The sequence below is a fragment of the Moschus berezovskii genome, chromosome 6, assembly GCF_049115385.1.
Source record: "Moschus berezovskii isolate FMDL1 chromosome 6, NW_MosBer_1.0, whole genome shotgun sequence".
Lineage (NCBI taxonomy): Eukaryota > Metazoa > Chordata > Mammalia > Artiodactyla > Moschidae > Moschus > Moschus berezovskii.
The window spans coordinates 68,275,974-68,295,657 of record NC_142465.1 but is presented as its reverse complement, the minus strand read 5'-3'; the positions used below and the strand labels follow the sequence as shown (position 1 = coordinate 68,295,657).

The 19,684-nt window shown below is 39.0% G+C and overlaps 1 protein-coding gene and 1 pseudogene across 1 annotated transcript in view; one reads left to right on the top strand and one right to left on the bottom strand.

Annotated features, from left to right (window-relative positions):
* Positions 1 to 19,684, top strand: part of LOC148777644 (ankyrin repeat and sterile alpha motif domain-containing protein 1B-like) — a 573,212-nt gene that overhangs the window by 363,041 nt on the left and 190,487 nt on the right. The gene's annotated exons all lie outside the window — the stretch shown is intronic.
* Positions 3,820 to 4,305, bottom strand: LOC148777646 (large ribosomal subunit protein mL40 pseudogene; annotated as a pseudogene).

Here is a 19,684-nt window from a genome sequence, read left to right as displayed (position 1 = left end):
TGTGACCCCATGGGCTGCAGCATGGCAGGCTTACCTGTCCATCACCAACTACCGGAGCTTACTCAAACTCATGTCTGTTGAGTCAGTGATGCCATCCAACCATCTCATACTCTGTCATTCCCTTCTCTTCCCACCTTCAATCTTTCCCAGCATCAGGGCCTTTTCCAATGAATCAGCTCTTCACATTGGGTGGCCAAAGTATTGGAGCTTCAGCATCAGTCTTGAATATTCAGGACTGATTTCTTTTAGGATTGACTGGTTTGATCTCCTTGCAGTCCAAGGGACTCTCAAGAGTCTTCTCCAGCACCACAGTTCAAAGCATCAGTTCTTCGGTTCTCAACTTTCTTTATGATCTAACTCTCACATTCATACATGACTACTGGAAAAACCATATTTTGACTATACAGACCTCTGTCGATATATATATTGACTTTTATATATGTTGCCAAATTGTATTACAGAAAGGTAAGTTACAGTTTATTAAGAGAAAATTTACATAATTTCATTAGGTTTTTTTTTAACTCAATAACATTTTAATGAAGTTACTATGTAATATAGGCTTGGATTGTTTTATTTTTCATCGTTCCTCCACAACACTTTCCAGCAGCATTTCAACTTCTCCTATCTCTTGAGATAAACCATTTTATTAAAATTATCTTTTACTATTCAAAATATTATTTTATTTTAAGATTTTTCCTTATTTTTTAAAATTAATTTTTATTGGATTTTCATTAGATTTTGAAACTCGCAATAGATGTGACCTCTAGGATTGACTAGTTTGATCTCCTTGCAGTCCAAGGAACTCTCAAGAGTCTTCTCCAGCACCATAATTCAAAAGCATCAATTCTTTGGCGCCCAGCCTTCTTTATGGTACAACTCTCACATTCATACATGGCTACTGGAAAAACCATAACTTTGACAATATGGACTTTTGTCAGCAAAATGATGTCTCTGCTTTTTAATACACTGTGTAGGTTTCTTGTCAGAGCTTTTCTTCCAAGGAGCAAGTGTCATTTAATTTCATGGCTGCAGTCACTGTCCTCAGTGATTTTGGAGCCCTAGAAAATAAAATCTGTCACTGCTTCCAATTTTTCCTCTTCTATTTGCAATGGAGTAATCTCTGATGCTGGGAAAGGTTGGGGGCGGGAGGAGAAGGGGACGACCGAGAATGAGATGGCTGGATGGCATACCGACTCTGTGGACATGAGTTTGAGTGAACTCCGGGAGTTGGTGATGGACAGGGAGGCCTGGCGTGCTGTGATTCATGGGGTCGTGGAGAGTCGGACACGACTGAGCAACTGAACTGAACTGAACTGAACTGAATCTTAGTTTTTTGTTCCTAGTTTTTGAATGTTGAGTGTCACGCCAGCTTTTTCATTCTTCTCTTTCACCCTCATCAAGAAGCTCTTTAGTTCCTCTTCATTTTCTGCCATTACAGTGGTGTCATCTGCATTATCTGAGGTTGATATTTCTCCCAGGAATCTTGATTCCAGCTTGTGAGTCATCCAGCCTGGCATTTTGCATGATGTACTCTGCATAGAAGTTAGATAAGCAGGGTGACAGTATACAGCCTTGACATACTCCTTTCCCAGTTTGGAATCAGTCCTTCATTCCATGTCCAATTCTAATGGTTGTTTCTTGACCTGCATACAGGTTTCTCAGAGACTGGTAAGGTGGTCTGGTATTCCCATCTCTTTAAGAATTTTCTACAGTTTGTTGTAATCCACAGAGTCTAAAGCTTTAGTCTAGTCAATGAAGTGGACATTTTTCTGGAATTCTTGTGCCTTTTCTGTGATCTAACAGATGTTGCAAATTGATCCCTGGTTCCTCTGCCATTTTCTAAATCCAGCTTGTACATCTGGAAGTCCTAGATTCACATACTGCTGAAGTCTAGCTTGAAGGATTTTGACCATTACTTTGCTAGCATGTGAAATGAGTGCAATTATCTGGTAGTTTGAACAATCTTTGGCATTGCCCTTCTTTGGGATTGAAACAAAAACTCAACTTTTCCAGTCCTGTGACCACTACTAAGTTTTCCAAATTTGCTAACATATTGAGTACAGCACTTTAACTGTTATCGTGTTTTAGTATTTTAAATAGTTCAGCTGGAATTCTGTCTACTCCACTAGCTTTGTTTGTGGTAATGCTTTCTAAGGCCTACTTGACCTCACACTCCTGGATATGAAGGTGGCTCTAGATGAGTGACCACACCATCATGGTTATCCTGGGTCATTAAGACCCTTTTTTGTATAGTTCTTCTTCATTGTATTCTTGCCACGTTTTCTTCATCTCTTCTGCTTGTATTAGGTCCTTGCCATTTCTGTTTTTTATTATGCCCATCTTTGCATGAAATGTTTCCTTTTTATCTCCAATTTTTTTGAAGACATCCCTACTCTTTCCCATTCTATTGTTTTCCTCTATTTCTTTGCATTGTTCAGTTAAGAAGGCTTTCTTATCTCTTCTTGCTATTCTCTGGAACTCGGCATTCAGTTGAGTATATCTTTACCTTTCTCCTTTGCCTTTTGCTTCTCTTAACTTTTCTCAACTATTTGTAAGTCCTCCTCAGACAATCACTTTGCCTTATTGCATTTCTTTCTCTTTAGGATGGTTTTGGTCACTGCCTCCTCTGTTACAATGTTACAAAACTCTGTCCATTATTCTTCACGCATTCTGTCTACCGGATCTAATACCTTGAATGTATTTGTCACCTTCTATATATTCATAAGGGATTTAATTTAGGTCATACCTGAATGGTCTAGAGGTTTTCCCTGCTTTCTTCACTTTAAGCCTGAATTTGAAATCAGGAGCTCATGATCTGAGCCACAGTCAGCTCCAGGTCTTGTTTTAGCTAACTGTATAGAGCTTCTCCATTTGGCTGCAAAGAATATAATCAATGTGATTTTGGTGCTAACCATCTGGTGATGTCCACGTGTAGAGTCATCTCTTGTGTTTATGGAAGAGGGTGTTTGCTATGACCAGTGTGTTCTCTTGACAAAACTCTGTTAGCCTTTGCCCTGCTTCATATCAACAATAAATTGTATCAATAAGAAATGCATGTGTTATTAATATATCTTAGAGTGAAGAGGGATAGGTTTGGGAATCTTGAGACAGGTGAATGCCAGATAAGAGAATTTCAAAATTTTAAAATAGATGTTTAGAAGCCCTTGTAGGATTTTGAGGAAAAGGATAAAAGTGTCTCTGGAGGCAAACATATCTTAACTCAAAGTAGTAACTTGGTGACTTTAAGCACTTGAGTTTACTGACTTAAATTTCAGCTGTGTTTCACTCACCTTTCAAGAACTTAAGGATACTGGATATTTTTCTGGTTCTCTGTCTCATACTAATGCAACTGGGATATTTGTGGGAGGCTCTTTCGAGTCCTCACTGCTCAAATCCCTCTCTGAACCATTTTTAACTCACTGCATGGGTGCTCGATTTTGGACATTGCCTCCCTCCTCCTCCTTTCCTCCCTCCCTCCTCCCACTTCCTTCCTTCTTTCCTTTCTTCCTTCCATAGCTTGTATTTATTAACAGCAAGCTCCAATACTTTGGTCACCTGATGTGACGAATCAACTCATTAGAAAAGACCCTGATGCTGGGAAGATTGAAGGCAGGAGGAAGGGGATGACAGAGGGTGAGATGGTTGGATGGTATCACCGACTCGAAGGACATGAGTCTGAGCAAGGTCCAGGAATTGGTGATGGACAGAGAGGCCTGGCATGGTGCTGTCCATGGGGTCACAAAGAGTCAGACACGACTGAGTGACTGAGTTGAACTGATGATTTTGTAAAGCAGCCTTGAACCCTGGTCATTCTGATTCTCAAGAGCAGTGTGTTCTGAGGACAGCTTCCTGTAGCTCTCTCTTGAATTCCACTGGTGTGTACACCTTGATGATGTTGTGGTACTGGCCTTTTGGAGGCATGTGATCTGGCCTTTCCCTCTCAAAGAGGAATAGACTGGGGTCCCATTTGATGGTATCCACATGTAGTTCCCTGGGATGCAAGTTGCAGCTCCTTCAGTGCTTCCTGCTGGGCCTCAAGCATGGACCCAATGACCTCCCTCTCCATCCCGTACTCTCCCTGCTTATACAGGGACCACTTCTTCACAAGCTGAGCTCTCATCTCGTCTCTTCAGAGAGCAGTTTCCCCTGAGACTGCTATTTCACTTTATCCAAGAGCTCACAGGGATAATAAAATCCACAAAGGGAATTAGCTCCTGGCTAGGCTTTCTTCTTTTTCAAATGGTCTTTTACTGCTTGGTCTTTTTAAAGATTTAGCTACTTCTTTCACAGAGGTTCTGCTCTCATGGGAACAAGTTCTGAGACGATCAACAATGAAGCTTTCTGATAAGTGTCTCCAGTCTGTGTCTGCCAAATCCCAAAGCATCCATGGTCTTTAGGTTGCTTCCAGGCATGCATTCATTTGCATTCAGGGCCCACATGCCCCACACAGAGATTCCGACATAGCATTTCTTTAAGGAGAGTCTATATGTTTCTCGTTTGTACTAGGGAAAACGAGGAATAAATTTCACTGACCGGAGATTTCCCTAATCTTATCTGATAGACAGTGATAAAATAGGCAGGGAAATGGAAGGCATCATAATTTAGGGGGGATGAAAACATCCATTAGTATAATATTTCAAAACTATTGTCTCTGTTACATTATTATTAGATGTGGCATTTAACGGAGAAGGTGATGGCACCCCACTCCAGTATTCTCGCCTGGAAACTCCCATGGGTGGAGGAGCCTGGAAGGCTGCAGTCTGTGGGGTCACTAAGAGTCAGACACGACTGAGCGACTTTCACTTTTCACTTTCATGCATTAGAGAAGGAAATGGCAACCCACTCCAGTGTTCTTGCCCGGAGAATCCCAGGGACGGGGGAGTCTGGTGGGCTGCCATCAATGGGATCGCACAGAGTCGGACACGACTGAAGTGACTTAGCAGCAGCAGCAGCAGCAGTGGCATTTAAGAAAGTTTATCATGGCACTAAACTCAAGGTGAGCTGAGCATGAAGAGAGCCTGGAAGCAGGTTATACACTACCTGCTTACCTCCTGGCAGCCACTTAATTACAGTATGATAGGCTCCCCCGTAGGAAAGTTCTTGAAAATCCAATATAGCTTGTAATTTCTCTGGGGAAAAAAAAAAAACACCTCAAAATATAATTTTTAGTGAGAGTTGGCTTCAAGTATTATCTTTATATACAAAAGATTAAAATTTTTTTCTCAACACAAATTTCTGGCAGTGCTCTATTAATCGTCATAAACTTTTTCCCAGAGTTCAGAAATCTTTTTAGAAAGAAGGGAGAAAATAGATATTTTTCCTCTGTAGAATGTAAATGAATTTTTGGTATAAATCATGTGGATTTATATCAAATAACTAAGCAGTTTATTAATTCTAGGAGTGTTTAGCTCAAAGCATATTATGTGCACTGTAATTTATCTCAAAGACTCAGTAGTAGCCTTCTGATTTTTCCTTTTTCCAGAGCTTAAACTTCAGATTAACTTTGCATTGTTTCATTTTATTTATCCTTCATATTTCAAGATTTTCTTCACAATAAACATGTTAGGCAATATATTATAATATCTGATCCAGTGTACCTTGTACACCTGTGTTACAGACCACTATTCTTGGCCTCCTTAATCAATAGAAGTTGATCAGAGGCAGGACAAAAAATGCAGGCAAGGTTTTACTGGGTCCCTTTCAGCAACAGTGGAGAGCAAGAACAAACAACAGTTTCCCTTGCTGGCGTGCTCCTGAGCGGGGGCATGAGTTGGTTCCAGGGGTCAGGCTGGAGGGGTGGCTTAGGTGGTTTGCCCACCCCTCAATGTGCAGGGGGCATGTGCAGTACCCTACTTTTGCTTCAGACTCTTTTGAAGTGACAGTGGTGTTTTGGTTTCTTAGTACCTTTTGTCCAGAATTTGTCCTAACTGCACATGCATGCAGTTCATTTTAGTCCCGTACAGTTTGTATTTTGTTGCTCAAGGAGAGTTGTGTCCAAGTGCAAGCACTGCAGCAAGGATCCCAGGTCCCAGGCCTGACTCACTTGTGCTGAAGATATATTTGGTTCTCCTCATTCCCTCTCCTGCTCTGGTGTCTACAACACTTTAATCTTTTCATTCTTTCCTTTACTGCGTGACTAGTTGACTTCTCTTTATCCTTATAGTCCCTGAATATTGATATTCACCACAATTCTATCCCATAGATTCAAGTATTTTTAACCTAGATATTTCTCCTGAACTACAATGTGCTTAGTCACTCAGTTGTGTCTGACTCTTTGCAACCCCATGGACTGTAGCCTGCCAGGCTCCTCTGTCCTTGGAATTCTCCAGGCAAGAATATTGGAGTGGGTTGCCATTTCCTCCTCCAAGTGATCTTCCCAACCCAGGGATTGAACCCAGGTCTTCCACATTGCATTTCTTTTTTACCATTTGAGGCACCAGGGAAGCCCTCCTGAGCTATAGATCCCATTTAAAACTACTTACTGTATCAGCATCTTGGTCTGGATACATCAGAAGTGCCTCATGTTGCAGCATATCCAAATGTGCTAATTTTCCCCCCTAAATTGCCTTGAAGCATCATCATCCACCCTTGCTGCTGCTGCTGCTAAGTCACTTCAGTCGTGTCCGACTCTGTGTGACCCCAGAGATGGCAGCCCACCAGGCTCCCCTGTCCCTGGGATTCTCCAAGCAAGAACACTGGAGTGGGTTGCCATTTCCTTCTCCAATGCATGAGAGGTAAAATGTGAAAGTGAAGTCGCTCAGTTGTGTCCAACTCTTAGCGACCCCATGGACTGCAGCCTACCAGGCTCCTCTGTCCATGGGATTTTCCAGGCAACAGTACTGGAGTGGCTTGCCATTGCCTTCTCCGTCATCCATCCTTATGAAGCTAGAATACTTATCATTTTCTGTGATGGGCTGTTTTCATGGCCTTTGCACTAATTTAGCACTCATTTTCTCTTTGTTGTTATTTAGTTGCTAATTTGTGTCCAACTCTTTTGTGACCCCTTTGACTCTAGCCCACCAGGCTCCTCTGTCCTTGGGATTCTCTAGGCAAGATACTGGAGTGGGTTACCATGTCCTCCTCCAGGAGATATTTCTGGCCTAGGGATCAAACCCAGGGTTCCTGCATTGGCAAACTGAACCACCAGGGAAATCCTTGAGGTCACAAATTTAAAAAGGTTGTTAAATACATAAGTTTGATTCACTAAACTAAAAAATAGAGACTGAAAGCTATATACAAGTTTAGAGATGAATGGTATACATTTTAATGAGCAATAATGAGCATTATAATCAGTTGATCATTCAGTTCAGTTCAGTCGCTCAGTAGTGTCCGACTCTTTGCGACCCTATGAATCACAGCATGCCAGGCCTCCCTGTCCATCACCAACTCCCGGAGTTCACTCAAACTCATGTCCATCGAGTCAGTGATGCCATCCAGCCATCTCATTCTCTGTCATCCCCGTCTCCTCCTGCCCCCAATCCCTCCCAGCATCAGACTGTTTTCCAGTGAGTCAACTCGTCGCATGAGGTGGCCAAAGTATTGCAGTTTCAGCTTTGGCATCAGTCCTTCCAATGAACACCCAGGATCGATCTCCTTTAGAATGGACTGGTTGGATCTCCTTGCAGTCCAAGGAACTCTTAAGAGTCTTCTCCAGCACCACAGTTCAAAACCATCAATTCTTCGGCGATCAGCTTTCTTCACAGTCCGACTCTCACATCCATACATGACCACGGGAAAAACCATTGCCTTGACTAGATGGACCTTGGTTGGCAAAGTAATGTCTCTGCTTTTTAATATACTATCTAGGTTGGTCATAACTTTCCTTCCAAGGAGTAAGTGTCTTTTAATTTCATGGCTGCAATCAGCATCCGCAGTGATTTTGGAGCCTCAAAAAATAAAGTCTGACGCTGTTTCCCCATCTATTTCCCATGAAGTGATGGGACCAGAAGCCATGATCTTTGTTTTCTGAATGTTGAGCTTCAAGTCAAACTTTTCACTCTTCTCTTTTACTTTCATCAAGAGGCTTTTTAGTTCATCTTCACTTTCTGCCATAAGGGTGGTGTTATTTGCATATCTGAGGTTATTGATATTTCTCCCAGCAATCTTGATTCCAGCTTGTGCTTCTTCCATCCCAGCGTTCCTCATGATGTATTCTGCATAGAAGTTAAATAAACAGGGTGACAATATACAACCTTGACGTACTCCTTTTCCTATTTGGAACCAGTCTGTTGTTCCATGTCCAGCTGTAACTGTTGCTTCCTGACCTGCATACAGGTTTCTCAAGAGGCAGGTCAGGTGGTCTGGTATTCCCATCTCTTTCAGAATGTTCCACAGTTGATCGTGATCCACACAGTCAAAGGCTTTGGCATAGTCAATGAAGCAGAAATAGATGTTTTTCTGGAACTCTCTTGCTTTCTCCAAGATCCAGTGGATGTTGGCAATTTGATCTCTGGTGCCTCTGCCTCTTCTAAAACCTGCTTGAACATCTGGAAGTTCATGGTTCACATATTGCTGAAGCCTGGCTTGGAGACTTTTGAGCATGACTTTACTAGCATGTGAGATGAGTGCAATTGTGCGGTAGTTTGAGCATTCTATTTCCCTTAGTTTCAGTGTCATGGCTGTGTATTTATTTGCTTTTTCAAAGGTAATATTCATACTGAGAGGTCTTTTTCAGTATATGATCCTGTGTCAAATTCCAATGTTATAACATGTGGTTATTGATTTCTACCCCCTCATTGTCAATGTGATCCTAGTGAAATGATCTTACAGTATATTGGAAGCATACTTTATATATGTGCCAGCAATCTATCTCCTCACAATACAAAAGGGAGTAAGATCTGATGGACTAACTTCTTACCTACTCTGCCATTTATCTCCTTTTTGTATTGCTGTAATTTACTCCCAGTTTTTCTAATTATTCTCATCAGTGACAACTTAGAGTACAATCAAAATCCTTTTGGTAACAAAAAGGATATGTCTAATACATTTTAATACGGTAGATTTTTACATGAAAGAATTAAAATTTGGGATTGCTTTGCCATATTTCAAAGGACTTTGTGTCATTAACCCAATTTTCATATGCTTATGCTCATGACATTATAAAATTGAAGTGCTGATACCCTTCTTTGGATACATTGTCAAATGCCTAAATCCTCCCTTTATTCTCTCTGTTTCCTTCCTTTTCTGCCTTCCTTTTTACTTTTTACATTGTTACTTTTAGCAGGTGCATATTTTCTAAAACGAACACTGTTGTGAAAAAGAAAAAAAAGAGACTCTGGATTCTTTAAGAGCAAAAAGATACACTTCATTTTAGTTTTTTTTTCAGAGAAGTGGGTCTCAAGAGGTCAATGCAGACATCGGCAGATAAATTTTGAATAGGTATATATATAAGGGGAGCAGATGTGTGCCAATGGTGTCCTGAAGAAACGGTGTTAGTGATGTATACCACAATCTATGTATTTTGTTTCCTCAACTAAAGGAAACTAAAGTTAAAATCCTTGGGATCCCACAGTATTTTTGTTGTCTGTCCTACCACATGGAATATAGTATTGTAGAATATTGGAATTTCATAAATACTTGTTGGTTCATGATGTAACCTGCCTGGGAGTTTTATACAATGTTGCATATCCTGAAGAAACAACTTGGCATTAATTGAGGGGGGACCCTGAATTTATTTGTTGCTTACCTATGATTTACATAAGTTTTCAGTTTATTCACAGTCATTTATTCTAAAAAGTCATTCATTAATGGAGTAATTCAAATGGAGAAGAAATAAGACTGATCATAAAATAATATTGATAACTTATTGGAAATCTAAAGAAGCTAGGTATAATATGTTTAAAATTAGTTGTTGATATTGTTTAGTTGCTAAGTTGTGTCCAACTCTTTTGTGAGCCCATGTACTATTGCCTGCCAAGCTCCTTTGTCCATGCGATTTCCCAGGCAAAATAGTGGAGTAGGTTATAATTTCCTTCCTCAGGGATCTTCCCAACCCAGGGATCGAACCCGCATCTCCTGCGTTAGGAGGCAGGTTCATTATCACTGAGCTACCAGGGAAGCCCTGTAGATTTAGTACCATTCCTTAACTTATAGCCACTATACCACCTAGCCTACTGAGAATCTTAAATGTTTATAATTAATTATAGTAATTCCCTTTCCCATTCTGTTCTCAAGATCTTTGAGGGAAAGAAATGGCAGTTTATACATTTCCATTTATATTATAATTCTTTACATATTTCATTACTTAACTCAGATACTTAACAAGAATGTTTCTTTGTTTCTTTCTTACCTTGGGGGGGAGGGGGAAAACCTCTCACATTTTGGTTGCAGTGATTAACTTTGGTGTTGACAGAGTAATGTAGTGCATATGTAACAAAAATTAATGGTATAATTTTCTAGGAGTATATGACTATGTGCTGTGTCTCTTCCTCCATCTTTAAGTCTCAGAGCACTTGGTTCCTGACAAAGCACTCTTTTTGATAGTGGTACAATAAATACTTGTCATTTCTAGAACCAGATGCATCTCTGCAAAGCCTTATGCAAAGTATTGTTGTTCAGTCTCCAAGTCGTGTCCAATTCTTTGAGATCTCATGGACTGCAGCATGCCAGGGTTCTCTGTCCTTCACTATCTCCCAGAATTTGCTCATATATATAAAGTGTATGTTAAATATAACAAAGAGGGATAAATGTTTCAGGAATATACAGAGTGAAATATTTTATGAAATATAGTCATTGTCACTTTTCTGAAAATAAGTATTAAACTTTAATTTTGGTGTCTGACATTTAATTTCTTGTTCTTGTATTAACGTGTAATTTATTTATAATGAATTTCATCAACTGTAGTTACACAATTTGTTGAGTTTGACAAGTGTAGACTATGTTGAAATTGCCATCACAATTAAGATATAGATTTCTGTTGTCTTAATTTCCCTTATGTACATTTACAATCAGTCCCTTCCACATCCAGGTCCTAAGCGTTCTTTGATCTGTTTGCTTCCTCTATAGTTATGCATTTTCTGACATAACTATTGCATACTAACACTCTCAAGTAGTATTCATTCTTTTGTGCCTTGGCTTTATTCACTCAGAATAATATTTTTTGAAATTCATTTACATGCTGACTTTGGCAGCACATATACATCTATTTTTCAGTTATTTGCTCTTTTCATTGCTAAGTAGCATTGCTTTTTATGGATATAGCACAGTTTGTTTTTGTGTGGATATAAGTTTTCAACTCTCTAGGTAAGTACCAAGAAGCATGATTGCTGGATCACGTGGTAAGAATATATTTAATTTTACGAGAAACCATTACACTGTCTTCCAACGTATCTGTACCATGTAGCATTCCTACTGAACTGAACCAGCAGTGAACGAGAGTACCTATTGTTTCACAATTTCCCCAGCATTTGGTGCCATCAGTCTTACGGATTTTTGGCATTCTACTAGGTGTGTAGTGGTTTCTCCTTTTTAATTTTAATAAAGTCATCTCATCAAGTCTTTCTTTCATGGATTGTGTTTTTGGTGTTGTTTCTGAAAGTCCATCTAGATTCTCTCCTATGTTATCTTCCAGGAGTTTTATAGTTTTGCCTTTTATATCTATATTTAAGTCTATGATCCATTTTGAGTTAATTTTTGTGAACATTGTAAAGTCTTTGACCAGATTTTTTGTTGTTGTTGCATGTTGATGTTTGATTGTTTCAGCACCATTTGTTGAAGAGATTATCTTTGATCCATTTATTGCATTTGCTACTTTGTCAAGAATCAGTTAACTGTATTCATGTGGGCCTATTTCTGGTTCTCTGTTCTGTTCCACTGATCTCTTTGTCTTTTCACCAGTACCGTCCTGTCTTGATTATTGTAGCTTTATAATAATTCTTGGTTGCTAATGTAAGTGGTATTTTTGTGGGATTCCTAGGTGGCTCAGTGGTAAAGAATTTGCCTGCCAATGCAGGAGACACAGCTTCTATCCCTGGGTCAAGAAGTTTCCCTGGAGAAGAAAATGGCAATCCACTCCAATATTTTTGCTGGGAAAATCCCATGTACAGAGAAGCCTGGGAGGCTACAGTCTGTGAAGTTGCATAGAGTCGGATACAACTGAGCAACTGAGCACACACACATTGTATTTTTAATTTCAGACTCTACTGTTCATTGCTAGTATGTTAGGAAAGAAATTAATTTTTAAAAAATTAACTTTGTATCTTGCAACCTTGCTGTAACCACTTAGTTCCAAAAGTTTTTAGTCAATACTTTTGGACTTTCTACATCGGCAGTCACGTCATCTGCAAATAAAGACAATTTTAATCCTTCCTTCCAAATCTATATGCTTTCCAAATCTATATGCTTTTCATTTTCTTTTCTTTAAAAGTGAAAGTGAAAGTCGCTCAGTCGTGTCTGACTCTTTGTGACCCCATGGACTATGGGGTCCATGGAATTATCCAGGCCATACTGTAGTGGGTAGCCTTCCCTTCTCCAGGGGATCTTCCCAATTCAGGGATAGAACCCAGTTTTCCCACGTTGCAGGTAGATTCTTTACCAGCTGAGCCATAAGGGATGCCTTCTTCCCTTATCTAATGGTATTAGGAAGTATTCCAGTACAATGAAAGTGGACTATGAGGGTTATCCTTGTCTTATTCCTTATCTTAATTGGGAAAGCTTTGAGTTTTTCACCATTAAATGCGTTAGCTGTAGGTTTCTTATAGTTTTTTTCTTTTCTTTTTTATCAATTTAAGGAAATTTCTCTCTATTCTTAGTTTCCTGAGAACTTTCATCATGAGTGGTTATAAATTTTGTTAAATACTTTCCTACATGATCTATTGATATGATCATGTGGATTTTCTTCTTTCATCTGTTAGTGTGATAGATTATATTAATTGATTTTTAAATGTTGAACCAGTGTTGCTTATCTGGAATAAATCCTGCTTGGTTGTAGTATATAGTTCTTTTTCACATTGTTGCATTTGATTTTCGAATATTTTGTTGCAGATTTTTTGCATCTATGTTCATGAGACCTTCAGGTCTTTATTTTCTTTTTTGCAATATGTTTGGTTGGTTTTGATTTTAGGGCAATGCTGGCCTCATTGAACATGTTAGACATATTCCCTTCTACTTCTGTCTTATGAAAGAGATTGTAGAAAATTGATACAAGTTTTTCCTTAAATGTTTGGTGGAATTTATCAATGAACACATCTGGGCCTAGTGTCTTCTTTTTTTGAAGATTCAGTTCAATTCAGTTCAGTCGCTCAGTCGTGTCTGACTCTCCGCGACCCCATGAATCACATCACGCCAGGCCTCCCTGTCCATCACCAACTCCCGGAGTTCACTCAAACTCATGTCCACAGAGTTGGTGATGCCATCCAGCCATTTCATTCTCTGTTGTCCCCTTCTCCTCCCACCCCCAACCTTTCCCAGCATCAGAGTCTTCCAGTGAGTCAACTCGTTGCATGAGGTGGCCAAAGTATTGGAGTTTCAGCTTTAGCATCAGTCCTTCCAATGAACACCCAGGATTGATCTCCTTCAGAATGGACTGGTTAGATCTCCTTGCAGTACAAGGGACTCAAGATTACTAACAATTAATTCAATTTCTTAATAGATAAAATTCTATTCATATTGACTATTTCTTTTGATGTGAGTTTTTAAAAAAGTTTTACCTAGTCAATCTCTTTATCCATAAAACAGATTATAAAATCAATGGAGAGGATATGCTTATTTTGTGATTTAAATGATATAACACATTCAAAATAAACTGTAGAATTAAAAAGCGACATATATGTTTAATTATTGACACATAATTGTCTTAGTGAAGCTCCATACACATCTATAGTTGCTGTTATTACAAATATGGAAATTATTATAATGTATAATTACATTTATCTATAGTTATCTTGGATTTTTAGGCTTACCACCTGAATCTGACCAATTAAATGTTACCTTATAATTATAGTATAGCATAAAATTTTATATTTATTGTTCCCCTAGCCTAAAGTAGTTTTCCTGTTGAATAAGCCCACAGGTACCTAGGATGCAGCACTTTGAATGTATGCATTTTGGTTAAAACTGAAGATTCCAAATATTAGAGGCTATAGCTGTTGAATTTAACTTAATAATACATTAAAATTATAAAATTGATATGTTATAAAATTACATAGCTTTTATATCAATTATCAGGTTTACAAAGCACACTTGAATTGCCTAGCTTAAGGTCAATCTTGTATTATTTCAGAAAACCAGGAAAAAGTAGTGTGGGAGGCAGAACACATAGTTGGAAACTTCCACTGCAGGAGGAATGGGTTCAATTTCTGTTGGGGAGCTAAGATCCCTCATGCAGCATTGGACAGCCAAAACATTTTTTTGGGTGCTTCCCAGCTATTGCTAGTGATAAAGAATGTGCCTGCCAGTGCAGGAGATGTAAGAGACACAGGTTCAGTTCCTGGGTCAAGAAGATCCCTTGGGGGAAGGCATGGCAACCCACTCCAGTATTCTTGCCTGGAGAATCCCATGGACAGTGGACTCTAGTGGGCTATAGTCCATAAGGTTGTAAAGAATTGAACATGACTGAAGTGACTGAGCATGCATGCACAAACTTTTATATAATAATTGACATTTATTTTCAACTTTTAGAAAAACTCATTTACATATTTTATCTTTGTTTAATTTCCATTCAATATTCTCTTAATCTAATTGCTTTAATTTTTTTATTGCCTATGAATATTGAAAATATAATGCTTGATTCCTAAATGTTGGAATATAATAACAGTAAGGACCCTTCATCTTACAGATTGAGAAACTGAGATTTAGAGAAATTAAGTTACCAGGGTCATAACACTAGTTTATGGCAAATTTAGTACTAGAACCCAGTTTAGTTCAGTCACTTCGTCGTGTCTGACTCTTTGCAGCACGCCATGGACTGCAGCATGCCAGGCATTCTGGTCCATCACCAACCCCTGGAGCTTGCTCAAACTCATGTCCATCGAGTCGGCAATGCCATCCAACCATCTCATCCTCTGTCATTCCCTTCTCCTCCTACCTTCAATCTTTCCCAGCATCAGGGGCTTTTCCAGTGAGTCAGTTCAGTCAGTTCTTCTCATCAGGTGGCCAAAGAATTGGAACTCCAGCATCAGTCCTTCCAATGAATATTCAGGACTGATTTCCTTTAGGGTTGATTGGTTTGATCTCCTTGCAGTCCAAGGGACTCTCAAGAGTCTTCTCCAACACCACAGTTCAAAGGCATCAATTCTTTGACACTCAGGTTTCTTTATGGTCCAACTCTCACATCCATACATCACTACTGGAAAAACCGTAGCATTGACTAGATGGACATTTGTTGGCAAAGTAATGTCTCTGCTTTTTAATATGTTGCCTAGGTTGGTCATAGCTTTTCCTCCAAGGAGCAAGCGTCTTTTAATTTCAGGGCTACAGTCACCATCTTCAGTGATTTTGGAGCCTAAGAAAATAAAGTCTCTCACTGTTTCCATTATTTCCCCATCTATTTGCCATGAAGTGATGGGACTGGATGCCATACCAAATTCTCAAATCTCTCGTGTCTCCTGTAGGACTGGGTGCCACATGCATATATTTTATAAAATGCATGTTGTGGGGTTTTTTTTAATTTTATACATACTTGGATTTTATTTGCTTGTTTGTTTATTTGGGGAGTAGTCCAGAGAACTGGGTAAAATGTTTTAAAAATTCAGTCTTCATAGGCTGTTAGACTAGCTCCTAAATACACCATATATGTGTTTGTCTTTAGAATGTTCCATACCCTTCTTTTGTTTCAGGTCAACCAAGTCTTATTTATTTATATAAAGAACATTTGTTTATAATAATATCCTGGCTATAGGAAGCCCTTAGGACAGTTCTATAATTATTAAAATAATCAAGTTCTTTTGAGAAAAATCATTTTCTCAATGATGATATTCTCCAAAGTTTGGATTAAATTACCTCAGTTGGTAGAGATCTCAAATTTCAGAAAGACCTGTAAATGTAGAAGAATACAAAGACAGGAAATGTGTTTGCACAGTCTATTTGAACCCTTCTGGGTTTCTTCATCACTGCACACTTAAAATAACCATTTGAGAGTTAGACAGAAGTAATACCACGCTAAGCAGACTGAATATTTGAGTCACATGCTACATTCTCTTATTGTGATTCTAACTTAACACTTAATCATTATATATAAATATAGAACAGAGTTGTTTTGACCAAAATTTAAATAACATAGGTGGCACCAGTTACTGAGTCTCCAAAGTCCTTTATATGGGTTGAGGAGAAATAAAGATGTGGTTATGCTAAGTTTTATAAACATTAAAATGACTAATTGTTTTCAAAAAGACATTTAGAAGGTTGAACTTCTAAAAATTGGAATAATTTTCCAGTACATTATAGTATCTCAATAATCTAAAAATCTGTGCAATGCACAGAAGAACTGCATATTAGACTTTTAACATGAAAAGTAAATCTATTTTAGGTTTAGTCTGAATTGCTTTATGGGGTTTGCTTTTAAGAAAAGCCTCAGCAACTTTAAAAAATATACTTGAAAACTATGTGGTAAGATGTCTAATAAGCTCTATTTTATCTGCTTGGTAATATGAATTTCACCATATTTTCTTAGATTTATTTGCTTAACATAAGCAGAATTTAGATATATTGTTAAACCAACTTAAAATTGATCATTAAAGTACATGCCTTTCATATATTATGTGATTATGAAAAAAAAAATTGAAAAAGACATATGTACCTCAGTGTTCATAGCAGCACTATTCACAATAGCTTAAACATGGAAGCAACCTAGATGTTCATCAGCACATGAATGGATAAAGAAGATGTGGTACATATATACAATGGAATATTACTCAGTCATAAAAAGAATGAATTTCAGTCAGTTCTAGTGAGGTGGATGCACCCAGAGCCTGTTATACAGAGTGAAGTAAGCCAGAAAGAGAAAAACAAATAATGTATATTAACACATATATATGGAATCTAGAAAAATGGTATTGATGAACCTATTTGAAGGGAAGGAATGGAGATACAAATGTAGAGAATGGATTTATGGACACAGCAGGGAAAGAGAGAGTGGGATGAATTGAGAGAGTAGCGTTGACATATACACCACCATGTGTAAAATAGACAGCTAGTGGGGAGAGGGAAGTTGCTGTATAACACAGGGAGCACCGCCAGGCACTCTGTGAAGACCTGGAGGAGTAACATGAGGGGAGGGGAGGGAGACTCAAGAGAGAGGTGATGTATATATAATTATGACTGATTTGCTTTGTAAGGCAGAAACCAACACAACATTGTAATTTTCCTCCAATTAAAGAATAAATTTTTTAAAAAGAAAAAAATACACACCTTAAATGTATTTTTATAAAGTACACGCATGTACTTTCATAATGCATACTAATATCCAACTTTTTATTATTGAAAATTTCAAACATATTGCAGAAGTAGAGAAAATAATATAATGAACTTCCTTGTACCAGTCACCCAGGTTCATTAATGATCAACATTTTACTGGTCATGTTTCATTTATCCTCCTTTTTTTTTCTCGAGTATTATAAAGCAACCCCTAGACCCCAATCTTAACATAAGCACTATTGTTGCTTATTGAATCTGAATCTTCACACAAGCTGATGAATGAAAGATGTTGAGAGGGAGTAAAACAGAGCAGGAATAAAGGGGTCACACTTATTTTGGCTCCTTGATAATAAGGAATATTACTTCTGTCAGCTCCTTGGTAGAAGTAAGGCTGAAGAATCCTTACTATTCAGTTCTTGGCAGAGCAACTGAACAGTGTTTGGGTGCTGTCACACACACTTGTGCCCTTGTGGAGAATAATGATGGTAAGATCCATAAGAGAGGCTGAACAACACACCCTTCAATCTTGTTGCCAGATGGGGTTCCCTGAGAAAATGACTCCCAACAGACTAGGGTATAGGAGCTTATAGGGCGTGCTACTGAGATCAAAACCTGTGAAACAGAAGTGAAGTGGAAGAAGCAGGATTGGACAGGAGAATTGAGCTGGTAAGCACTCTCAACAGAGGCCTTAGCCAACCCTACAGTACATTCTGATCAGAATGACAGACCTTCGTATCAGTAACTGGGACAGTTCAGGGGCAGGCCACCATGGAATGAGGGTGGGTATTGGGTGAGGAAGCTCTCTCTTCATCTGAGAGAATGCCCATTTATCGTTGCTTACAACAAACAGATTTCCGTAGGTAGCACTCCTAGGAGCTTGGGGAATAAATCCTTCCGTGAGGTGGAATCTGGGCCCATCAGTATCCACTGCAAATATTTTCGGCAGGAAAATCTGCCTGTATATTTTAGGTTTTTCCTAAGTAGGAAAGTTATTAAATGCTTTTATGTGCTAGGTATTTTACATATATTGTGTTTTTAATTTTTATTTTGTATTGGAATGGAGTTGATTAGATGGACTTCCCTGGCATCTCCAACAATAAAGAATCTGACGGCAATGCAGGAGACACAGGTTGGATCCCTGGGTCTGGAAGATCCCCTGGGAAAGGAAATGGCCACCCATTCCAGTATTCATGCCTGGGAAATCCCATGGACAGAGGAGCCTGGCAAGCTATAGTCCATGGGGTTGCAAAAGACTCGGACCGGACTTAGTGACTAAACAACAACAGCAACAAACAACATAGTTGATTAACAGTGTTGTATTAGTTTCACATGTTCAGCAAAGTGATTCAGTTATACATATAAACTTTACACACTTTATTTTTAATTTTCATATCAACTCTGTAAAATAGCTATTGTATTTTTAAGATAAGGAAACTGAGAGGATAAGTGACTTGTCCAAGATTACACAGATGGTACACATAGAAGAACTGGCATTCTAACCAAATTCTGACGCTCTAGCTCTTTCCACCAGGTAGCTTCAGTTCAGTTCAGTCGCTCAGTCATGTCCGCCTCTTTGGGACCCCGTGAATCACAGCACGCCAGGCCTCCCTGTCCATCACCAACTACCAGAGTTCACTCAAACTCATGTCCATCAAGTCAGTGATGCCATCCAGCCGTCTCATTCTCGGTCGTCCCCTTCTCATCCTGCCCCCAATCCCTCGCAACATCAGAGGCTTTTCCAGTGAGTCAACTCATCGCATGAGGTGGCCAAAGTATTGCAGTTTCAGCTTTAGCATCAGTCCTTCCAATGAACACCCAGAATTGACCTCCTTTAGAATGGACTGGTTGGATCTCCTTGCAGTCCAAGGGACTCTCAAGAGTCTTCTCCAGCACCACAGTTCAAAAGCATCAATTCTTCGGCGATCAGCTTTCTTCACAGTCCAACTCTCACATCCATACATGACCATGGGAAAAACCATAGCCTTGACTAGATAGACCTTGGTTGGCAAAGTAATGTCTCTGTTTTATAATATACTGTCTAGGTTATTCATAACTTTCCTTCCAAGGAGTAAGCGTCTTTTAATTTCATGGCTGCAATCAGCATCCACAGTGATTTTGGAGCCCCAAAAATAAAGTCTGACACTGTTTCCACGTTTCCCCATCTATTTCCCATGAAGTGATGGGACCAGATGCCATGATCTTCGTTTTCTGAATGTTGAGATTCAAGCCAAACTTTTCACTCTCCTCTTTCACTTTCCTCAAGAGCCTTTTAGTTCCTCTTCATTTTCTGCCATAAGGGTGGTGTCATCTGCATATCTGAGGTTATTGATATTTC